Source organism: Hetaerina americana, unplaced genomic scaffold (assembly GCF_022747635.1).
Source record: "Hetaerina americana unplaced genomic scaffold, ioHetAmer1.1.p SCAF_10, whole genome shotgun sequence".
Classification (NCBI taxonomy): domain Eukaryota; kingdom Metazoa; phylum Arthropoda; class Insecta; order Odonata; family Calopterygidae; genus Hetaerina; species Hetaerina americana.
Window position 1 is genome coordinate 3,501,008 of NW_027286070.1, and position 23,794 is coordinate 3,524,801.

At 43.9% G+C, this 23,794-nt stretch overlaps 1 long non-coding RNA gene across 1 annotated transcript in view; it reads left to right on the plus strand.

The window, feature by feature from the left end:
* Positions 1–207: 207 nt before the first annotated feature.
* The window catches only part of LOC139699496 (uncharacterized), an 83,863-nt gene continuing 60,276 nt past the window's right edge, over positions 208–23,794 (plus strand). The window contains exon 1 of the long non-coding RNA XR_011703379.1: positions 208–235. This is a non-coding gene — a long non-coding RNA (uncharacterized lncRNA). The remainder of the gene's footprint in view (positions 236–23,794) is intronic.

Here is a 23,794-nt window from a genome sequence, read left to right on the forward strand (position 1 = left end):
AAGTTATCGGGCATGACTGCTTTTAACCACCCTCCCGTCTCTCTTCTGCAGGTCCGGGAACGCACCAAGATGGCGCCGACCATCTGCTGTCGGGGGGACGTATCCAGCAAATTCCACCGGCGGCGAGAGAAAGGGCGTCAAGGTGGAGGTGGGGTCAGCAGCCCCCCGAGGCAACAGCAGAGCACGACGCCCCCGTCGCCCGGCGAAGGGGACGCCGCGCCCCGGACTGAAGAAGGTGAAAGACCCCTCCCCCCAAAACCTCGTCGCGCACCCAGCACGGCGCGTGACATTGCGTGTACCAGCATACACCAGTGAATGACTGCTGAGTATTGCAATTTCGTACAATACTATTTTTACATCAATTCTAACTGGCGTTCATGATGCTCATTGTTTTAGTTACCTCGAATTATGAGAAGAAAAATACCATAGAAACTCTTCCTCCCACCTTTTTCCTAAATCACTCAGTAGTTCTGCGGGAATGCTGTCTACCCCCGCAGTCCAATTTGATTACAGTACTCTCATACGAGTATCTCCTCGTATATCGCGGGATCAAGTATGCATGGGGCTATGCTATCCTCATTTACATCACATTCTTTTTCGATGTCAATATTTTGTGGTCTTATATCTTTACCATATGGACCCACATTATCATATTTCCATTCCTTTGGAATCCTTCTCGATTCGGTAAATATTTTTCCTGCCTTATATTTGACAAATTCCAAAGAAACTGCGGGAGATGCCGCAACAGTAACTTTTAACGGAGTCATCCGCTAATGTGAATTTCAATGCAACAATTTCAGAGTGTAAAAATCATTCGCCTTGACTGGGATTCGAACCCAGATCCCTCAATATCCGGTCGAGACTACGAATGCCTGTGACATTCTATGTACGGTATTTCGTCACAACATCTTGTTCCTTTAAAAGCTCCAAAATTTCAGAGTTCAATAGGACGCCTCGGTAGCTTAAGTGGCTAAAGCACTCGTCCGAATATTGAGGGATCTGGGTTCGAATCCCAGTCAAGTCGAATGATTTTTACACTCTGAAATTGTTGCATTTATATTTGACAGTTTGCGCGGACCATCTCTTCTTTCTTCCAGATAGTTACTTTCGCCTTTATTTACGGCGCACATATTTCCCTTTTTATTTGTAGTCTCTCCATGACCTTGTCCTTCCGTTTTCCACCAAGCTTCCTTCGCCCTATTAGTTTCCCATCTCAGTTGATAATTCAACTATTTTTACTTCTTTCTACATAACTCTTTCGCTTGGTCGCCGATGACCGTGAAAAAAAATTCTTATGGAATCCGCCAAGTTAGTCTTCTCTCATTGAGGCCCAGGTGGTGTTTTATTAGGAGAAGCAAAGAAATGTACCCTTATACAGTCTGTATCCATCCAAAATCTACCTTAAAAATATAAAAATAATAACAACAATTTTAATTGTGCGGCAAAATGTGTAATTGTTCCAGGACGTTGAGTGTTCGCCCTTAAGATCCGCAGTGCATCAATAACCTTGCATCCGGCATGTGCCTCGCTATAAGTGACCGCATTCGACCTCACTTCTAGCGTATGCTCTTTGACTGTAATGTTAAAACTACTTCCACATCTGACCTATATGTAACGCTCAAAAACAAGTGTTACGCTTTAAACGGTAAACTCCCACTTTTTTTGGTAATGGTCTACCCTTGTCTTTGTTCGTATCAGAACTAAATGGTTTTGATAAGGTTGGAGGAAAAGGGACACTTATGTCTGGGGAAACAGCATACAGTTTTGACGATAAACCTCCACATTAATGACTTTCCCCGTCTCGAACAGGTGCTGTCGGATAAGAGCAACATCGTACGAGCAGCCCCTCCTAACCCTTACTCCGAGACCGCTGCTTAGGTAAATCCGACAGCGTGCGGAAAGGTAGAGAATTATTGTGATTGGCAGCATTAATGTCCGCGGTATACGTATAATGTCTCCCTTACGACGTAGGGTCCTGGAGGGAGCTGTTGGATCGTGCTCCTCGAGGGGAATTCTCTATGGGAGGGCGGGGGTTGGTTCTCCAGGTGACGCGGGCGGTGAAGGAGGCCACACGGGGAGTGCGTCGCTCCAAACTACATTGTACACGTACGAGCTAACGACGCCACGCAGCGCGGATATGAAGAAATTCTGCATTATCTCCAGAACCTGAATTCGGAGGTGAAGAGGGTCGGGGCTCACACGAAGTTCGAAGTCACGGTAAAGTTAAGCATTCGCTCAATTGACCCGCGAATTGACCGGGATAGCATGGTTTGAAACCGAACAGAAGGCTCAAATAGTAGATAAGGAAATTTCCTCATGATGTTGGAGTGGGTTTTATTGACCTAAGGCCGTCCGACCGCCATGTCCTTCCATTCGTCGTGTGGGGAGCCTCTCATCGCTCGGGAGTTGATTGGACGCACGAGGCATCGTGGAAGTTAAAGCGCGTTGGAGACACGAATACATGATGTGGTTAGAGTAGTTGGGAGTCAAGAGCGCAGGTTTTCATCTGGGTTATTAAATAGTAGAGGAAATTATTTACCCAAACAGATTAGATACTTAGCAGCTTTAAAAAAGTAAATATAAAGACACCCATAATACACGCAATTGTATCTTAAATTGCATCCCGGCAAAAATTAAATGTTACACGTAAGTACTAAATAGTCAAGGTAGTTAAAAACAAGGTTACAGCTTAAGGGAAAATTAAAAGTCACACACTCAATCACTCGGGTGTATTTGGGAAATAGTGACCCTCGTGAACCTCAGTCACGCATAAAACAATCCAAAAATAAATAAAAGGAAACAACCACTGGATCACTCGGGTGTGTTTAGGAATAAGTGACTCTCAGTGATTGAGAGACTGTGAGCGAGAACCTTGATCCTTTTTTAAATTGATTTTTTCATTCCTGTGAGATTGACGGGTCCGTGGCATAGGGGAAATCCTTGCAAACCCTGACTGTGTGGGTGTGAATGCGTTTCACGAGATTCATTATTACACTTTAACACACCCGAGTGATCGAGGGGTTGCGAGCCTGAATCCTTTTGTTTATTTTTGCCTTATTTTTGTGTAATTGAGGTTTATGAGGGTCACTCTTTCCCAAACACACTCGAGTGATTGAGGGTAAGATTTTAAAATATCCTCTAACTTGTCCCTTTGTTTTAACCCTAGGTTTTTACCCCTAAAAACAATCCCTGTGCCAATCAAGTTTATGGCCTTGGCTATTTCGTTTTTCCATTGTTACACGGCGTAGGTACGTTCGTTTTACGTAAACAGTAAACACTATCAAATGTAATTTGTCAACGGATAAAAAAAATAAAAGATCTGGTATAAAACATTTATTTGAAATTAAAATGACAGACATCGTCGTAAGAAATAAAAGTAATGTTCACAGAAGATGCAGAAGACAGGGAAGTTTTACCGAAAGTTTTCATAATCTACAGAAAAGACAGGTAGATAGATGGAAAAACATTCACCATAGTTACCTCACAACATATTTGCTATCGTCAGGAAAGCGTAAAAAAACTATAGAGAAAGTGTTAGGTGTCATTTCCATTATTATAATCACAGAAGCCTCTTAATACATGTGCCAGATTTATATTGAAGAACTCTTTTATTTTTATTCCATCATAAAATTGGTCCAATCGCCACGCGAACATTAAAATCAGCTTCGAATCGATAATCCGGGGACCGATGTCGTATCAAGGAAGAACGCAAATTCATCTACAGGTCCCATGAAGAGCATTGAAACTGGTGGAAAAAATAACCCATCGCTGCTGTAGCAAAAATCATTCGCTCTGGCTGGAATTCGAACCAGGATCCCTCGCCTGTGGGCCGAGTGCCGGCCAAGCTACCGCTGGATATCTCTTACGTACGCTGCGAATCGTCAGGGCTAGTTTTCATAGGAACAGAATGCTCTGATCGATTTACCGAACATAAATTTGTACCAATCAAACTAATTTCCAATCATGCTGACTATGCCACTAGGGACATGCATTTGTAATTTTCTGGTAGTTGCAACGTGCTTCGCCAAATATTTTTAAGGCAAGTGTATAGTAATGGCACTTGTAGTAGGTGATATGTGCCTCTCATATGGGAAATGATAACTGGTCTGTTGGAAGGAAGTACCAGCCATGGAGGGTAAGCCTTGGGCCTCCTGCCCTCTTGCCGCGTCTCCCCAGAACCTATGCCACGCCACCGGCGGCGGGCATAGGATGTTGGAACCCATCGGACTGTATTTAATTTTTGACCTCGCGTGAACCCTAATTTTTCGTAAAAGGAGAGACAGGTGTTCAGATCTTGTCCTCCGCAAGTGCTCAGGTGAATAACCAGGGGATCGCGATTTGTACAAGAGGATAATATTTAAATAGATCTTTTTTTAAAGATATTTAAGTAAGCTACAGCCAACCGCTAGGGTGTGTGGAAAGAGATGAATATACACCAGACTAATTTGAACCCAATTATGATTCATGCTATGGTCGGACAATAATATACTGTTCCCTTATCGTTCGTGGAAAAATTATCGACATGATCTCTCCTACCGTAGTAAGATCAGGGTAATAATGCATACATTTTCCACATCATCGCTAAAGAAACATCCTTCCAATGTATGCAATACATTTAATCTGCAATTTAACCTTCGCTCTGCGAGTGGTTCCCTGCCTAGCTCCTCTATTATTTTTGATATGCTACCACGTTTATCATAACAATGTTTTACAAATATAGCTCCTCGACACTCGCGCGATCCAATTCGGCAAATCAATCCAATTCAATGAGGATGCCATATACTATCAGCATATTCTAAATGAGGCCTAGCCAGCGAAAGATAAGATTTCTCTTTGACCTTTTCATCACGCTCACCCAGAACTCTTCTAATAAATTCTAGCTTCCCAAGCTGGCAAGCGCTGCTGGATTTCACGCACGTATTCTGTCTTCCGCCTTGCCTGACATGATGGTGGTGGAGCGGAGGGATCACCTACGCCATGCATTCAGGTGCCCTGGCTCTTTTTTAAAGTCTCGTGGTCAGCCCCAATCGCTTTTCCTTCGTGTTTGGAATGACTCCCATCCATCCTGTTTTCTCCACACTAGCCACTCTATGCTCACTTTCTTTCGGCAGTAGCACTTCCCGAATCTGGCTGGCAAACCTTTGAACTTTATCCGATTTCCAAATTGAAACTTTCACCGATAGATCCGAAATTCCTGCCGTCTGTGACATACATACATTAACAAGGACAGTCATTCCCCCTTTCAACCCCCACGCACCCTCATTCCCATGCAATTCATCCGCGCCCATGCCGTGTGATGACGACCCAATGGTCCTCGGACGGCGGCCAACAACATCCTCAGGATGCGTGGAGCCACCTCGCCTGCTTCAGGTAAACACGATCCGGTCTCAATTGCGGAGGGAGAGAGAGAGAGCGCGCGATTTGTGGCGGCCATTCGCACGATGGCATTCAACCCTTTTTCCCTCTCCTCCCACTGCCCACGCCTTCCGCGGACGGTTGCCAAGGAGACAACGCACGCGGGAAGACGAGCGAGAGGGAGGCGGAGGGTGGAGGAAGGGAGGGATATGTCGCTTCTTTTCGTTCGAAGCGGTGTTCTGCGCGAGTGCTCCATGGGCAGCTTCCCTCTCCCTCTCGCTCCGTCCACGTGTGCTGACCCTGCCCTCCCCTCCGGCCCCTCCCGGCGTCGCTGACCTCATTCCCGAATGCAAGGGGTCCCCCCCCGCTCTTTCCCCTTCGTTCCCCCCCCCCCCAAAGCACCGCCGCCTCTTCCCCCTCCCCATTGCACAACCTTCGCCTCTTCCAGGGGGAGGGAGAGGGTGGGGTGGTGGTACGCGACTCCGCTCCACCCCTCCCACTGTTGCCATTTTAGCGCTTCCGGCGCTAAATTCGGCGTTACTCATTGTCGGCCCCGTGTTCTCCGGGGGCGTTGGAGCTTGACGAACTTAAGCGCCCTCCGTTATTTTGGTTTGTCGGAATATTATTATGCTTACGTCGGCGTTTGCGATGTGCCCGCGATAATGAGACATATACTCGAATGCAGCGGCCAGTTCTTTTTAAAGATAAAGATTCCTGTTTTGTTTAACTTAGCAGCTAAATTATTTCGTTTCACCAAATAGTGATTAGGTTTTTTTCGCCGTTTAAGGATGCAAACACCCGCAGACGGGATGACAAAAAGGGAGGTTAATCTCCTCGTGGCATTGCAAAAGGCGTCGTTAAGTAGTTGTCAATTTATATGAAAAGGCTGGAACATTGGACTCCTTAGAATTAATTCATCTACGTCAGCGTGATATCATGCAAGCATACCGGCATGGTGTGTGGCATGGGGTGCATTGACAACACGCGCAGTTGCCATCACGTACGGTGCATGGAAAAGTATTGGTAATAAGAAACCAATGCCACATTAGACAATGAAAAATTATTTGCGCCAAATCGGAATGGGAAGGCTTCATCGCCTTCTCAAAGAAAAACGCTTACTATCCCTGAGACAAATTGTTCAAGTATATTAAGCAAGAATATAATAAATGTCAACTGCGCATGGAAGACACAGAAAAGAAAAAAATACTGACACCTCGAAGATAGGTACTATGTGTTGGCATAGGGAATGCCCGCTGTTATACAAAATAGGGTCATGATTCCTCGAATACGTGATTGGGAGTTTGGTAGTAAAGAGTTCCGCTGGGGTTGTGTTTAAACCTGGAGTTGGTACTACATTCATTCAATTTATCTTTTACGTCAATGTAGCTCCGCACGATATGGATCGATGATGATGTTAGAGGCGTGTGTAATCAAAGGTCGCTGGTAAATATGTTAACATATTTTTCACAACTTCTGCATTTTTTGGAGGGGGCGGGGAAAAGATTATTGAGTTTAAGTCATACACCGTTAAAACTGGGAAGTGATCCAAGGAGACGGTGCGGAGGACGTCGGTGTTGGTCGTGACTGGTGCGCAGGAAAGGAGGGGTAGTACGTGTCTGAGTCTTAATGACGGACGCGAGTGGCGGCTTGCAGTGAGGCTGGCTGACTGCTACGCGATGAGTGTGAATGAATTGATGCCGGTGTTTGCCCTATCTGTCCCCGCGACTAAATTTCACGAAATACGCTTCGTATTGATGTCGCCGCGTACGATAACTGGAGTGTTTTTTTTTGTAAGAATAATTGTTTGCCATCAGTGATTCGGTGTTTTTGGGTGATCTGTATTCGGAGTAAATGTTTATGAAAGTGATTTAGCGCGAAAAATTTATTACTTGGTTGCTACGATAACGCTATTGATTACGTTTGGGAGATGATCATGAGATATGGAATTTTTCATAAGTAGAACCGCAATACTATTGGGAATTGCTGCTGAGGGTGATGATATTTTGAACGTGTTTTTCCGCGATGTGATGGGGTTGCTCCACGAGGAGCTGGGCAATACTATTACAGTTCCGCTCTAAGAGGGAGAGGGCGTTTGTCCTGGTTCTGTGATTGACAGTCACCCTTGATAAGGTAAGAGGAATTCTTGGATGTCGGATGTTAAGATGGATTCTTGGAAAGGAAGAGGGATAATTTTTTGGAGGTGGGCGGAGAGATGGATGGGGTGGAACCGACCAAGGATTACCGACCGATCAATTTAGAGAGTTATCTGGGTTGGGGAAGGGATTTTCGTTTCAAGCAGAATACAGCAGGGGTCTGTTTAAGGGTGGGTATCTGGATGAATTGCTGGTTTTACTGTGGAAGGGATTTTCAGGAGTTGTAGAGGATGTGGGCCCTGAAAGGTCCGCGGATGTTTCGGCAGAGGTGTTTTCAGGAGGATTTTTGTAGGCCATGAAGGAAGGATTCTGGAGATTTTTGATCGTTTCCTGGGTGTCTGTTTGTGCGTTGTTCAAACGGAGGAGAGTAGCAGGAGTCTGAATCGGGAGTATTAGGAAGAATTAACGGTTTTGTTTGTTTGTGGATGTTGTCAGTGTCTGGTCTAATTTCGTCCAAAATCTTGATGAAAACTTCCTCTTTAGGAGTTTTCCTCAAGATTTTAGACTGAAATAGTTTATTTAGCGTTCGCGGACCTGTTGTTTGTGTGTGAACATAACCGCCGGAGTTATACCCTATTTCCCACATTTTATCATCTATGTGGTCTGATCTGCAGACATGACATAAACACGGATGATAGCTGCCTTTTCCAAAAAAATCTCTAATGTGTCTTTAAAATAAACTGTAGGAAAGAGAGTTACGTGATGCCTTTTTATATATTGATGCTCTTTTTAAGGAACATAAATTTATACAAAAAAATAAAATTTTACTGACAAAAATATGAACATTATTGGTAATATGTTTTATGGAAATATCCTCCGTATAGGGTGGCTTAAACAAAGCTGACGGGGTTGGTAAAATGGCTTATGGAGAAAACCCAGTGGAAACGTAAGGCTCAAAAGAAAATTCTTATATCAATTTTTAATAGATAACTCTTCGATAATACCATTTTTTCACCACGGAGATGTTTGCAACGTATAAATTTGAGCATTCACCAATATGCGTTCACAATACCAGCAGAATACTACCTTGAACAAAAAGTTCCCGGAATAACCACCGTGTGGCGCTCCCATCGTTCCGATTTGAGTTCTGTTTTTTTTGTTAAATTGGTACATCTGTTGTTGATATTCCCTTTAAATCTTAGTGTCATAACTTGACATTTGCAAAAGTTACGTAGCCAAGAGTACATCTATCTCTGTGTGTGTTGGCGATTTTTTACAATTTCAGAAATGGATTTGAATTTGCAACAACGAACTTGCATTAAATTTTGCGTAAAAAACGGATTTAGTGGCGCACGGACGTTGGAAATGTTGGAAAAGTGTTTCGGCAACGATTCTCTAAAAAAAACGGTCGTTTACCAGTGGCACGAGCGGTTCAGAAGTGGTCGTGAGTCAATCGAAGATGATGAACGCAGTGGCAGACCATCGACATCGAAAGTCGGTGAAAAAATTGATAAAGTAAAAGAAATGTTGGTCAATAACCGCAAATTAACCATCAGAGAAATAGCGGAGGACTTGAACATTGCCTATGGATCCGCCCAAGACATTGTGGTTAATGATTTGGGTTTCCGTCGTGTAGCAGCAAAGTTGGTGCCAAGAGACCTCAATTTCATGCAAAAAAGAGACCGTGTTGACGTCGCAAAAGACATGATTTGCGAGGCTGAATCCGATCCCACATTCATCAAAAGGATCATTACTGGAGACGAGACGTGGGTTTATGAGTACGACACGCAATCCAGACATCAGGCAAGTGAATGGCGTTCACCAAATGAGCCGAGACCAAAAAAACCACGTCGTTTTCAGTCAAAAAAGAAGGCAATGCTGACGGTTTTCATGGATTACAACGGTGTAGTGCATCATGAATTTTTTCCAGAAGGCCAGACAGTAAACAAAGAGTATTAATGGGCGTTATGAGACGTTTGCGTGAAGCAATTCGCCGAAAGAGACCAGAAATGTGGGCAGAAAACTCGTGGATTTTGCACCATGATAACGCACCGTCGCACAGTGCTATCATTATTCGTAATTTTTTGACGAAAAATGCAACAAATACCATCCAACAGCCACCGAATTCACCTGATTTGGCTCCCTGTGACTTCTTTCTGTTCAATCGAGTTAAAAAACCATTACGGGGAACGCGTTTTAGCAGCCGAGAGGAAGTAATGGAAAAATCGCAGGAAGCACTGATGGACATACCGAAAACCGACCGTAACTTTTGCAAATGTCAAGTTATGACACTAAGATTTAAAGGGAATATCAACAACAGATGTACCAATTTAACAAAAAAAACAGAACTCAAATTGGAACGATGGGAGCGCCACACGGTGGTTATTCCGGGAGCTTTTTGATCAAGGTAGTATTCTATGAAAATTTCCTAAATACTTGATGAAGGGTTCCTCCCGTGGACTAAAAGGGCCCCAACTACACGGAACTTTTGCTGAATTCTTAAAAGAAATTTATGATTGTAACGTGACCCTAAGTAACGTAAACAAAATGTATTGTGGTAGGATAATTGACATGCTCGGCGTTACATACGAATCGGACGGGATTAATTCGAGTAAATTGAAACGAGACGAGGAGTCGAGATTGTGACATTCACCATAAAGCTATCGAGGGGCAAAACGCCTGAAAGAATGTGCGGGGACGCCTGGAGGATCATTATGGTTGATTTCGTTGGACGGGTTCCTGGAAGACCCAATGAGAAAGTAAGGGCATTAAGGGGTGTTAAGATTGATCACTGGAGAGGACACATTTAGAGCACGTGGTTATATTTAGGATCCTCCGCGAAGGGTGTTGATTGACTTCGAATTGACAGATGACAAAAGTAAGATGAGAAGGTCAGCGAGAGGTCCGTGTGAAAAATAGCCTCGAGAAGAAAGTGGGAATGACGAAACAAGAAAGGACTGGGGTGGGGAGGTCCCACGAAAGCGAACGATGGGAGGGAGAGACGCCTACTTTCAGAATGGTTCCAAGGGGGTCATTCCAGTCAAGACGCACGGAAAAGAGAACCAATGGGGCAGCACGCTTCGTCGGGTGAATCAGATCATCGAGATAGGACGAGGGGAAACAGTACCCAGCGCGGCGTATTTAAATACTCGTTCTCCCCCCCCTCCCCACCCCACCCCCGCCCAACTCGCGGGCACGTCAAAACCAAGGTGAGACACCCCAAAAATTGATACACCTTTGAAGTCATCATCTGTCAGTCCTTTTACGAACACGGGGCATTTAACCACGTTGACATAATTTGTGCTTCGCGTGTCGTATTTTTCCTCGCACACGTTCTTCGACTTCCACGGTGTAATGTAGGCAATTAATGCGAATGTGTTTGTGTATGTATAAGTTATTGTGCGTGTACATTTATATATTTATATAAATGTACCTATCTTTATTATATATATATATATATATATATATATATATATATATATATATATATATATATATATCCCTCCCCGGACTACAACCTTGACGTGGTGGAAGGGCTTGTGCGTTCCGATGACCCCTAGAGCTGTACTGGCGGGAGTAATAATTATTGCTCCTGGTAGGGTCACCCATGCCAGATAGGTCGAAGGTTAGGAGCCAGACGAAAGGTAGTCCACGCAGCGTCTGTTCCTCAGTGAGGCGGCTGCAATGGCGTCTCACCCCAGTGGGGCGGCCAGTAAGTGATGGTGTCACGTTAAAAACACTATTGAGGAAGGCAACGGGAAACCACCTCAATTATCATTCCCTAGAAAAATATGATGGACAATAGAGATATTTTGAGTCCTGGCAACCACGGGGCTCGGCCCAATCGGCCGTGTGTCGTGCCCGGCAGCGGGGGAGGCAAGGCTTCCGCGGTCGTCATCCCACGAAACCCTTGCAAGGGAAAACCAGCAGCAGCAGGACAGAAGACGCAGGAGAAGAAGACAAAATTAGTTAGAATAGGAACGTGGAATGTTAGGACAATGATGAGGACAGGGAAATTGGAGAATGTTAAGCGAGAGATGGAAAGGGGAAATATAGATATTTTAGGTCTATGCGAGGTGAGATGGAAAGATAGCGGGGATTACTGGAGTGATAAGTATAGAATAATATACAGCGGTGGGGACGAGAGCCAACGAGGGGTTGCCATAGTATTAAATGAAGAGGTAGGAAGAAGCGTAGTCAACATAGAGCAGGTAACGGATAGAATACTACTAGTGGAGATAAAAGCAGAACCGACGAACTTAGTTATTATTCAGGTATACATGCCACCGAGCAACCATAAGGAAGAAGAGGTCGATAAGATATACGATCAGTTAGAGGACATGATCGCGTGTGTTCCAGCAGGGAAACATTTGATAGTGATGGGGGACATGAATGCGACGGTAGGCGAAGGAAGAGATGGTGATGAGGTGGGCGACTACGGTTTAGGCACGAGGAATGACCGCGGGGAGAAAGCAGTTGAGTTCTGCAGGAGACAGGGGTTAGTCATCACCAACACTTGGTTTAGACACCACAAAAGACGCAGGTATACATGGAAAATGCCAGGTGACTCAGGAAGATATCAGCTAGATTATATCCTGGTTAGACACAGGTTTAGGAATAGTGTGATAAATTCCCACAGCTTTCCGGGAGCGGATGCGGACTCAGACCACAATTTAGTTGTTATGAAATGTAGCGTACGTTTCAAAAAGATAAGGCAGGGGCGGCGAGTTAGAAAATGGAATGTAGAAGCATTAAATGGGTTGAAAAGGAAGGAATACAAACAGGCGGTAGAGAAAATAATGGAGGATGGTAAAGGGCTTATTACTATCGAAGAAAAATGGGAAATGATCAAAAAAGGGTTGTCTAAAGCCGCAAAAGACACTATTGGAACCGTTAACGCTAAAAGGACTAGGAAACCATGGATCACGGATGAGATGATTACAAAGATGGATGAGCGGCGAAAATGGAAGAATATAAATACAGAATTAGGCAAAATGAAGTACAAAGAATTGAACAATAAATTGAGGCGGGCAACAAATAAGGCAAAAGACGCATGGTGGAAGACGCAGTGCGAGGATATGGAAAGTCTCCAGAGGAAGGGCGAAATCGGTGCGCTGTACAGCAAAGTTAAATCGTTATCGGGAAGTAAGAAAGGAAGAGCTATGCTAATAGTTAGAGATAAAGCGGGTAAGGTAATAGTTGACGCAGGAAAGATCCAAGAGAGATGGAAGGAGTATATAGAAGAACTCTATAGTAAAGAACTCAGACCAACACAGTTAGACATTGAAAAAGAAAATGACGTAGAGGAAGACAGCTTAGGTCCAGGCATACTAGACAATGAGATAGAAAGGGCATTAAGGGAGATGAAACTCAATAAGGCCGTGGGGGTAGATAACATTCCCGTGGAACTTTTAAAATGCTTAGGAAAATGTGGGAGGAAGAGGCTATATGGGCTGATCCGTAGCATTTATGAGGAGGGAATCTGGCCGGAAGACTTTGTGAGAGCAGTTTTAGTTCCGATTCCGAAAAAGGTAAAGGCCACGTCATGTGAGGACTATAGGACAATTACTTTGATATCCCACGCAGCTAAAGTTGTTCTCAGGATCATAAACAAACGGATAGAGAGTAGGGCAAATGATTACTTAGGGGATGATCAGTTTGGGTTTAGGAAGGGGAGAGGTACGCGTGATGCCATTGCAGTAATGAGATTATTAATCGAGAGGAATATAGAACACAACCAGGAGGTATTTGCCTGTTTCGTAGATTTCGAAAAAGCGTTTGATAGAGTGAATTGGGAAAAACTAATGAGTATATTGCAGAAAATAGGAATAGATTGGAGGGAAAGGAGGCTAATCCGCAACCTGTACATGTCTCAGACTGCTCAGGTGCGAGTGGGGTACACGGACTCCGGATGGGCAATGTTAGGAAGAGGTGTAAGGCAGGGTTGCCCATTATCACCGTTGCTGTTCAACCTGTATGCAGAGGAAATGATTAAAGAGGCATGGGAAGAACTGGAGGTAGGAATGAAGGTGGGCGGGGAATTCGTAAAATCAGTTAGGTTTGCTGATGACCAAGCTTTAGTTTGTCAGTCAGCCAAGGGGCTGCAAGCATTGCTGAGTGAATTGGAAATTCAGTGCGACAGGTATGGGATGAGAATCAACATTAATAAAACAAAGGTTATGCGATTTTCTAGAAAGAAAAAGGCTAAGCTTAACATTAAAGTAGGAGGGCAAAAACTAGAGCAGGTAGAACAGTTTACGTATCTCGGTAGTGTTTTGGACCAACACGGTCAAAGTAGTAGGGATGTAAGGAGAAGAATTGCGCTAGGCAAAGAGGCTTTCACAAGGAGGAGGGAGTTAATGACGGGGACGTTGAGTAAGGATGTTAAGAGAAGACTCGTAAAAACTTTAATTTGGAGCGTAGCTATGTACGGCGCGGAAACGTGGTCATTGAAGCAGGAGGATAGACGTAGACTGGAGGCTTTTGAAATGTGGGTGTGGAGAAGAATGGAGAAGGTGAAATGGACAGAGAAGAAAACAAACGAGGAAGTACTTGGTATGGTGGGCGAAGAGAGGGGTTTGTTGGGAGCAATCCTATGGAGGCAGGAAAAGTGGATGAAGGGGGTGTTGACCGGCAGTGGGATGTTGAAGACTGTGATAGAGGGTAGAATGTTGGGCAAAAGAGGAAAGGGAAGGAACAGGATAGGGATGTTGGACGGGATGAAGGGAGGAAGAAAGTACTCAGAGATGAAGAGGGACCTGGTGTAGAGTAGAATTTAGGGTTGTGTTTTGTTAGTAGTCACAAAATATTTGTTTGGTAGTTGTGTCCATCAAAAAAACCTACCTTAACCGGTAGATTACCTTAAAAAAAAAAATATATATATATATATATATATATATATATATATATATATATACCTAGGGAGAGAAGGAAATCAGTTCCTCTCCCTTGACAAAGGTATCACCACCGAAAATCCGGAATATTTGTGAGTTTCTGTTTAGTCTTTTCTGTGTTTTTGTTCGCTAGTGCTATTTTGGTGTGCATTATTATTCAAATCAGTGGGACTTCCGCATACATTTTGTGTATGTTTATATATATAAATACAAATATATTTATATATAAGTATTATATTATTTATATATAAGCATACACACAAACTCACTTTAAGTCAAAACTTACTCGTGACAAAACATTAAGAAAGGACACTCATGAATATATATTTATTATCCCATAATTAGGTGAGCATTAATTAATACATGCACACATATGTCTGTATAAATATATATATTTATAAACCTTAAGCACAGTAATCAACTCGAAGGCCGGATTCGTAGGTGAAGGTAGAGTTCACCCAATACTAAGCCCGACGGCGGGTGAAATTCACACATCAGGGAAGGTGGGCCAGTTTTTTTCCCTGTGCCGGTTATGGTTTCCCTGGAAGATCTGGTACTCGAAATATCACATAGCTTGGGTGGAGCTGCAGGTGCCCAGAGTGCCTTACGGGAATCGAACCCGGGCCCCTCCGGTCAGCAGTCCAACGCTCTACCCCCTGGACTACCGCGACCCACACACACAAACACAATACATACATACATATATATATATATATATATATATATATATATATATACACACACACAGGTATATATATATATATATATATATACACAGGTATATATATATATGTATATGTATATATATGATATAATTGAAATCATAACCGGCACAGGGAAAGGAACTGCCCACCCTACCCTGATGTTTGAATTTCACACGCCGTCGGGCTTAGTATTGGGTGAACTCCACCATCACCTACCACACTGACCTTCAGGTTGATAGCTGTGTTTACGGTTGTAAATATATTTTTAATAATGAACGCTTATCATAGGATGCATCGTAAGCAAATTTTCGTATGAATCGGTATACTGGTCGTAATTCTATATCATTAATATCAAGTTTCCAACTAATTACATGGTAGTGTTTATTCGCACAGTTTTTGATTTCCATAGATGGGGCCCTTGGCCTGGACGATTTACATACCTTTAAAACGAATTTTTTGCTCTTCTCACAGCGTGAATGAACGAGGATATAATGAAATCGATTAAAAACGGGTTAACGGATATAAATGTGTAATAAAACCAACATATTATAAAATCGACAAGGACGATTGAATGGGGGTGTATCTTTTTCAAATACACGCCTCCCATCTGTCCTTGTAAGCATTGGGCATAGGCGGTGTGCACACTCTAGTATTTTCATCCATTTCGGTATCAAGTATTTAGAGACTGTTGTGCGTAACGATTTAGTTACGCGTTGAATTACATAGAGAATAGTGAAGATGTAGACGTGGGTTTTTCCAACGCGGGGAATTCGCTCCCCTGGGAGCCCTTTTGAATATCCTTGGAGGGGCATCTTAGACAAAACGATGATACCTTCGTCATTCCATCACCGATAAAAATAAAAACGAACCATAGCCGATATAACTCCTAAAAATTGAATAATTTCAAATTAAAAAAGTTTTTCATTTGAAAATTGTTGTCTCCGGCGTAACTTTATGGAATTTCCGTAAGATATTGAAATTAAATATTTGACTTTGTAATTCCACATACTTTATATGAAAATATTTTTTGACCTAAAGAAAATTTATTTACCCAAATAAAAAATTAAATGTGCCTTTTACAGTGGTCCATGCCTTAAGAACCTGATCTCTCACACTAAAGGCAAAGTCTCCAAAAACGAGAGGAGTGGGGTGTATGAATTAAAATGCTCGGAATGTAACACGACGTATATTGGGCAAACAGGACGGAAATTTAAAGAAAGGATTAAAGAACACCAAACATGTAAAAAAATAAGAATATAACATCCTTATTTGCGAAGCACCTCATCGAAAGTGAATTTGTGACCGAAATTCTTCATTTTGAAAATAAAGGTCAAAGGCTAGATGCTTTGGAGCAGTGGGAAATTTAGCAATGCGTCCTTTGCTAGGATGAACTTGCCAACGAACTTGTGTATCCCTTCCACTCCCCACTCCTAGACCTACCAATCTTCCAAATCAACGATTGACACCGAAAGATGTAATTCTCTTTTCCTCCATCTACATTTGAACCTTTTTACCCCTCCATCCTCCCTTACCCTCCCTTTATGGCCAACGTCTCTCCCTCGATCAAAAGGTATACGTATATACCAAGTTTGCTTCTATGAGGATCACCTGATGGTGACGTTCAACGTCGAGACATGGGTCGTGTTTTTAAATAAGGTGCGTGGAATTAAAAAGTCAATTATTTTATTTCAATAAGTTTTTATCGTGCTCCTCTTTTACTTTATTTGAATATACTCACTTTATGCTTTATCAGAACTGAGTTGGCTCTTACACTAGAGGTGAACATCAAAATATCTAGGGCATTGTGGATTGGGCGGATCCGTAATAGATCGCGGTACACTGATCGAGTCCGTAGTTGATTACTAGGTCAAAACTTTGTGGGAGTCCATTCTGACGAAAACCGAAGGAAAATAAGACTGAAGTTCGATTGCATACATGTAAAGATAATTTCATTTACATGCCGACACGTTTCACTACACTGTAGCCAGGACACTTGGAAATACTCAAGTGTAATGAAACATAATGTGAACATAATCGAATTTAAATAAAGATCGCCTTATACAGTGGAACCCTTATAGTCTTATTTTATATGTTTTTCCTCACTAGACCCTGAACTAACAAAATCCCTTTATTTTTATTTACTTTACTTTAAATTTTATTTTACTTAAATATCTAAATACATTTTTCGACCCATTTACGTTTACAACAACTATTTCAAATGCTTTAGTCTGTAAATAATCCTTCTCTAACTTGCAAAATGTCGTAGAACCACATAATATCCATCGACACATTTATTTCAAAGGCGAACTCCACTGTCTCATCTCCTTGCCATCTCTAAAGACACGCTCTTTCGCGTGGAATCCGTGGGGTTGGCAGCAGTGCACGTGACGTCAAGAGTGCAGTGCAGATCATTACAGCCGCTGCAACGGAGGAGTCTGAGGGGTGGTGGGGGCTGCTAAGCACCCCTGCAAGTGCGCACCTCTGCCCCCCTCGCCCCGTTCGCCACCATCCCCACTACCCCGTGGGGTTCCGCCCCACGTCCTCTGCGGCCCGCCGCCTGGGGTGCTCTCCTCGACCCCCCCCCCCACCCGGTATCCTGAAGGGGAAGAGGGAGGGCAGATGTAATTCCAAACGGGGGCCCCCAGCTGATCCTGTAGGGCTCCCCCCTCCGCTATCGACCCGCCCCCAAGCCGCGAGCCCCCACCTTCGGTTGCAACGACCTTCCCCGGTTTCCCTTCCCTCTACATCCACCGCCTCTCTTACACGTGCCGGGGTCTATTGCGCCGTTCATTGCATTCGGGGCGGACCAGTAATCGCGAGTGATGAGGGAAGGGGGGGGGTGCGAGGTGAAGGACAGGCGACCGCAGGGCGGCGAGCCAAGGACCAATATTGCCGAAAACGTAAAAAAACCTTAAGATGGATTTGAGTGAAGCAGATCGGCTTGGGGAAAATTACCAAATTCATGTTCATAAATCGGCCTTGGTATTCGACCAGAATAAGCCCTCGACTCATCAATATTGAGTCCTTTCTTTCCCTCGTCCTTAGCACCTCTTATGGTCACATCTCACATTCCCAACGACTGAATTTTCTCTAAACGCGTCCCCCAGAAATGTTTGATTCTCCCCTACGGAATAACACTCCGTCAGGAAGCGACGACCCTGCAACCAAATCCAGAGAGTTGCCCAGATCGCGGAATGGACAAGTTCAAAGTTAAGCTTTTTCCGAGAACAATAAGAAACACCTGCGATCGGGATCAACTGTGGAATTAAGATAACAATTACGCAGAATTTGGTTCATGCATTTATTTCCTGTGTTCCGTATCTTTTTTTTTCTATTTCGTGCTGCAAACTATCTTCAATCCTACATGCACGATTTTTTTTAAGGTAATCTACCGGTTAAGGTAGGTTTTTTTGATGGACACAACTACCAAACAAATATTTTGTGACTACTAACAAAACACAACCCTAAATTCTACTCTACACCAGGTCCCTCTTCATCTCTGAGTACTTTCTTCCTCCCTTCATCCCGTCCAACATCCCTATCCTGTTCCTTCCCTTTCCTCTTTTGCCCAACATTCTACCCTCTATCACAGTCTTCAACATCCCACTGCCGGTCAACACCCCCTTCATCCACTTTTCCTGCCTCCATAGGATTGCTCCCAACAAACCCCTCTCTTCGCCCACCATACCAAGTACTTCCTCGTTTGTTTTCTTCTCTGTCCATTTCACCTTCTCCATTCTTCTCCACACCCACATTTCAAAAGCCTCCAGTCTACGTCTATCCTCCTGCTTCAATGACCACGTTTCCGCGCCGTACATAGCTACGCTCCAAATTAAAGTTTTTACGAGTCTTCTCTTAACATCCTTACTCAACGTCCCCGTCATTAACTCCCTCCTCCTTGTGAAAGCCTCTTTGCCTAGCGCAATTCTTCTCCTTACATCCCTACTACTTTGACCGTGTTGGTCCAAAACACTACCGAGATACGTAAACTGTTCTACCTGCTCTAGTTTTTGCCCTCCTACTTTAATGTTAAGCTTAGCCTTTTTCTTTCTAGAAAATCGCATAACCTTTGTTTTATTAATGTTGATTCTCATCCCATACCTGTCGCACTGAATTTCCAATTCACTCAGCAATGCTTGCAGCCCCTTGGCTGACTGACAAACTAAAGCTTGGTCATCAGCAAACCTAACTGATTTTACGAATTCCCCGCCCACCTTCATTCCTACCTCCAGTTCTTCCCATGCCTCTTTAATCATTTCCTCTGCATACAGGTTGAACAGCAACGGTGATAATGGGCAACCCTGCCTTACACCTCTTCCTAACATTGCCCATCCGGAGTCCGTGTACCCCACTCGCACCTGAGCAGTCTGAGACATGTACAGGTTGCGGATTAGCCTCCTTTCCCTCCAATCTATTCCTATTTTCTGCAATATACTCATTAGTTTTTCCCAATTCACTCTATCAAACGCTTTTTCGAAATCTACGAAACAGGCAAATACCTCCTGGTTGTGTTCTATATTCCTCTCGATTAATAATCTCATTACTGCAATGGCATCACGCGTACCTCTCCCCTTCCTAAACCCAAACTGATCATCCCCTAAGTAATCATTTGCCCTACTCTCTATCCGTTTGTTTATGATCCTGAGAACAACTTTAGCTGCGTGGGATATCAAAGTAATTGTCCTATAGTCCTCACATGACGTGGCCTTTACCTTTTTCGGAATCGGAACTAAAACTGCTCTCACAAAGTCTTCCGGCCAGATTCCCTCCTCATAAATGCTACGGATCAGCCCATATAGCCTCTTCCTCCCACATTTTCCTAAGCATTTTAAAAGTTCCACGGGAATGTTATCTACCCCCACGGCCTTATTGAGTTTCATCTCCCTTAATGCCCTTTCTATCTCATTGTCTAGTATGCCTGGACCTAAGCTGTCTTCCTCTACGTCATTTTCTTTTTCAATGTCTAACTGTGTTGGTCTGAGTTCTTTACTATAGAGTTCTTCTATATACTCCTTCCATCTCTCTTGGATCTTTCCTGCGTCAACTATTACCTTACCCGCTTTATCTCTAACTATTAGCATAGCTCTTCCTTTCTTACTTCCCGATAACGATTTAACTTTGCTGTACAGCGCACCGATTTCGCCCTTCCTCTGGAGACTTTCCATATCCTCGCACTGCGTCTTCCACCATGCGTCTTTTGCCTTATTTGTTGCCCGCCTCAATTTATTGTTCAATTCTTTGTACTTCATTTTGCCTAATTCTGTATTTATATTCTTCCATTTTCGCCGCTCATCCATCTTTGTAATCATCTCATCCGTGATCCATGGTTTCCTAGTCCTTTTAGCGTTAACGGTTCCAATAGTGTCTTTTGCGGCTTTAGACAACCCTTTTTTGATCATTTCCCATTTTTCTTCGATAGTAATAAGCCCTTTACCATCCTCCATTATTTTCTCTACCGCCTGTTTGTATTCCTTCCTTTTCAACCCATTTAATGCTTCTACATTCCATTTTCTAACTCGCCGCCCCTGCCTTATCTTTTTGAAACGTACGCTACATTTCATAACAACTAAATTGTGGTCTGAGTCCGCATCCGCTCCCGGAAAGCTGTGGGAATTTATCACACTATTCCTAAACCTGTGTCTAACCAGGATATAATCTAGCTGATATCTTCCTGAGTCACCTGGCATTTTCCATGTATACCTGCGTCTTTTGTGGTGTCTAAACCAAGTGTTGGTGATGACTAACCCCTGTCTCCTGCAGAACTCAACTGCTTTCTCCCCGCGGTCATTCCTCGTGCCTAAACCGTAGTCGCCCACCTCATCACCATCTCTTCCTTCGCCTACCGTCGCATTCATGTCCCCCATCACTATCAAATGTTTCCCTGCTGGAACACACGCGATCATGTCCTCTAACTGATCGTATATCTTATCGACCTCTTCTTCCTTATGGTTGCTCGGTGGCATGTATACCTGAATAATAACTAAGTTCGTCGGTTCTGCTTTTATCTCCACTAGTAGTATTCTATCCGTTACCTGCTCTATGTTGACTACGCTTCTTCCTACCTCTTCATTTAATACTATGGCAACCCCTCGTTGGCTCTCGTCCCCACCGCTGTATATTATTCTATACTTATCACTCCAGTAATCCCCGCTATCTTTCCATCTCACCTCGCATAGACCTAAAATATCTATATTTCCCCTTTCCATCTCTCGCTTAACATTCTCCAATTTCCCTGTCCTCATCATTGTCCTAACATTCCACGTTCCTATTCTAACTAATTTTGTCTTCTTCTCCTGCGTCTTCTGTCCTGCTGCTGCTGGTTTTCCCTTGCAAGGGTTTCGTGGGATGACGACCGCGGAAGCCTTGCCTCCCCCGCTGCCGGGCACGACACACGGCCGATTGGGCCGAGCCCCGTGGTTGCCAGGACTCAAAATATCTCTATTGTCCATCATATTTTTCTAGGGAATGATAATTGAGGTGGTTTCCCGTTGCCTTCCTCAATAGTGTTTTTAACGTGACACCATCACTTACTGGCCGCCCCACTGGGGTGAGACGCCATTGCAGCCGCCTCACTGAGGAACAGACGCTGCGTGGACTACCTTTCGTCTGGCTCCTAACCTTCGACCTATCTGGCATGGGTGACCCTACCAGGAGCAATAATTATTACTCCCGCCAGTACAGCTCTAGGGGTCATCGGAACGCACAAGCCCTTCCACCACGTCAAGGTTGTAGTCCGGGGAGGGACATGCACGATACGTGACCACTATTCTTCGAGTACTTTGCAACCCGGACGTGCATGCACCCCCTGCCACACATCTCGCCGGCGGATTGCAGGGTGTCTTACAGATGTAAATGAGTCGAAAGTGGATTATGGAAAATGAATATCGCATGGGCCTAGGCGGAGGCACGCACTCGTCGGTCGACCCACTTTCCAGCCGGCGAACCTTTTCCAATTAATCCGCCATTTTACTGACCTATTCTCACAGTGGCCTTGTCCTCTTCCAAAATCCTTTAATTCGAAAAAATAAACCCTCCATTATTCTTGAATTTCATTTCTTGATTTTATCAAGCCATAGGGTGTCGACTTCCTAGAGGTCGGACGGAAAGAGAATAAAAAATGTGTCCTAAATTTCGAGACAGTAGCGACGGGTCGGTCGTAATTTTTATTCCCCATTATAGTACATAATCACAAGCAAATAATCCACGTCTCCTTATTACATCTACTCTATACCGTGAGAGATGCCGCAAAAGCGTGTGGCGGCGGGTGTAGGGCACCAGCCACTCGTACGTAAATAAGCACTCTGCCCAAATACAAATGTGTTCTTTAACATGCGCCTAAACGCACGTGCTTATTCGTGCCCACCTGTATGACGAAACGACTAATGCGCACGAGTGAGATCGAGTATAGCTTTAAAATAAGCGTTTTTGAATGAAGAATGCAGCAACAGCATGAGGCGGACCTATTTGAGTGAATGCTGAATGATTATTAATGGAATTCGGGGAGTTAAAATTGTCGTAAGTTACTTTTCTCAGTGTTGCGGGCACGAATCTTACAGGGGGGGGGGGGAGATATGATATGACTTCCATATCGGTCTCTTCGGCAGTCAATTCTCCTTAACTTCCCTCGCTGAAGCTTCCCCTTAGAATGCAATGCGAGGTGAGGATTGTTCATTCCGCGCCAAATTCAAAATGACTTCTATTTATCTGGAAGTTTAATTCGTGCATGAAATTTGCGTACTTCCAATTTCTCTCAAACTTAAATTTTATCTCTTGTATATCCTTTTTGATTCCGAAATTAAATTTTTCAAAGGATCCCAAACCCTGGACGCATATCCCAGGTAAGACCAAAGAAACGGGATATAACTCCTCTCATTGACTCTTCTCTCCAAACTATTCCCTTTCTGAAGTTTAACTTCCTTAATTCAGTTCCGTAAATGTCCCAAACGCAATCCACTGAAGCTATTGCTAAGCTGCGCAATTATGGTAGAATCGAATGATCGCCCCACCTTCTTATTCCGCTCGTAAGTCGTTACACACACAGGATTTTGTACGATAGGAAGTGTAAGGATACTCCCATTCTTCCCTATACTGTTCGCCGGATTCTACTGATGGTGAGATTAAATATGGCAAATCGAATTTAACCATATTCTCGAACATATACAAAATTTTCAGATCGTGAATCCGTTCGTCTTGATAGGAGTAATAGCTTGAGGAGAGGCGACCGACAGCTCAGATCATTTGCGCCATTAAGGATTGACAGGATGAAGTGTGGAAAGAAACCCGGCGTCGGCATTAGCTCACTCTTGACAGAAGGTGCCGAGGGTTCCGCAAAATAACGTTCCGTCCGATGGATGGCTTCGTCGCCTTGATAAGTGTTTGTCGATGGCTCTTTTGTGATTTAGCATGCGCGAGATGGACGTCGATAAGGTTCGGAACCCCTCGTGACAATGCATGCGTCGGAGTGGGTAGGGGGAGTGGAGGGTAGGAAGAGGGGGATCCCTCTCCCGGCCCTGCGGAGTCATTCCTAGGTCGGTACTACGTCACGCTTCGGAAAAATAACTGGGTCAGAGGGTGTCCATTCAAGAAAACGATCCCGAGGCACGCTCCAGGGCTGCTCATCGATTGAGGTCCGCCTGGCAAACAGAGCCAAGGATAGGTCGGAGGAAGGGAGGTTTGAGGGTGGGGGGGGACGATAGTGGAAAAATAAGATAATCATAAAAAATATTATGGTGGTTTGATAAAGTCTGAA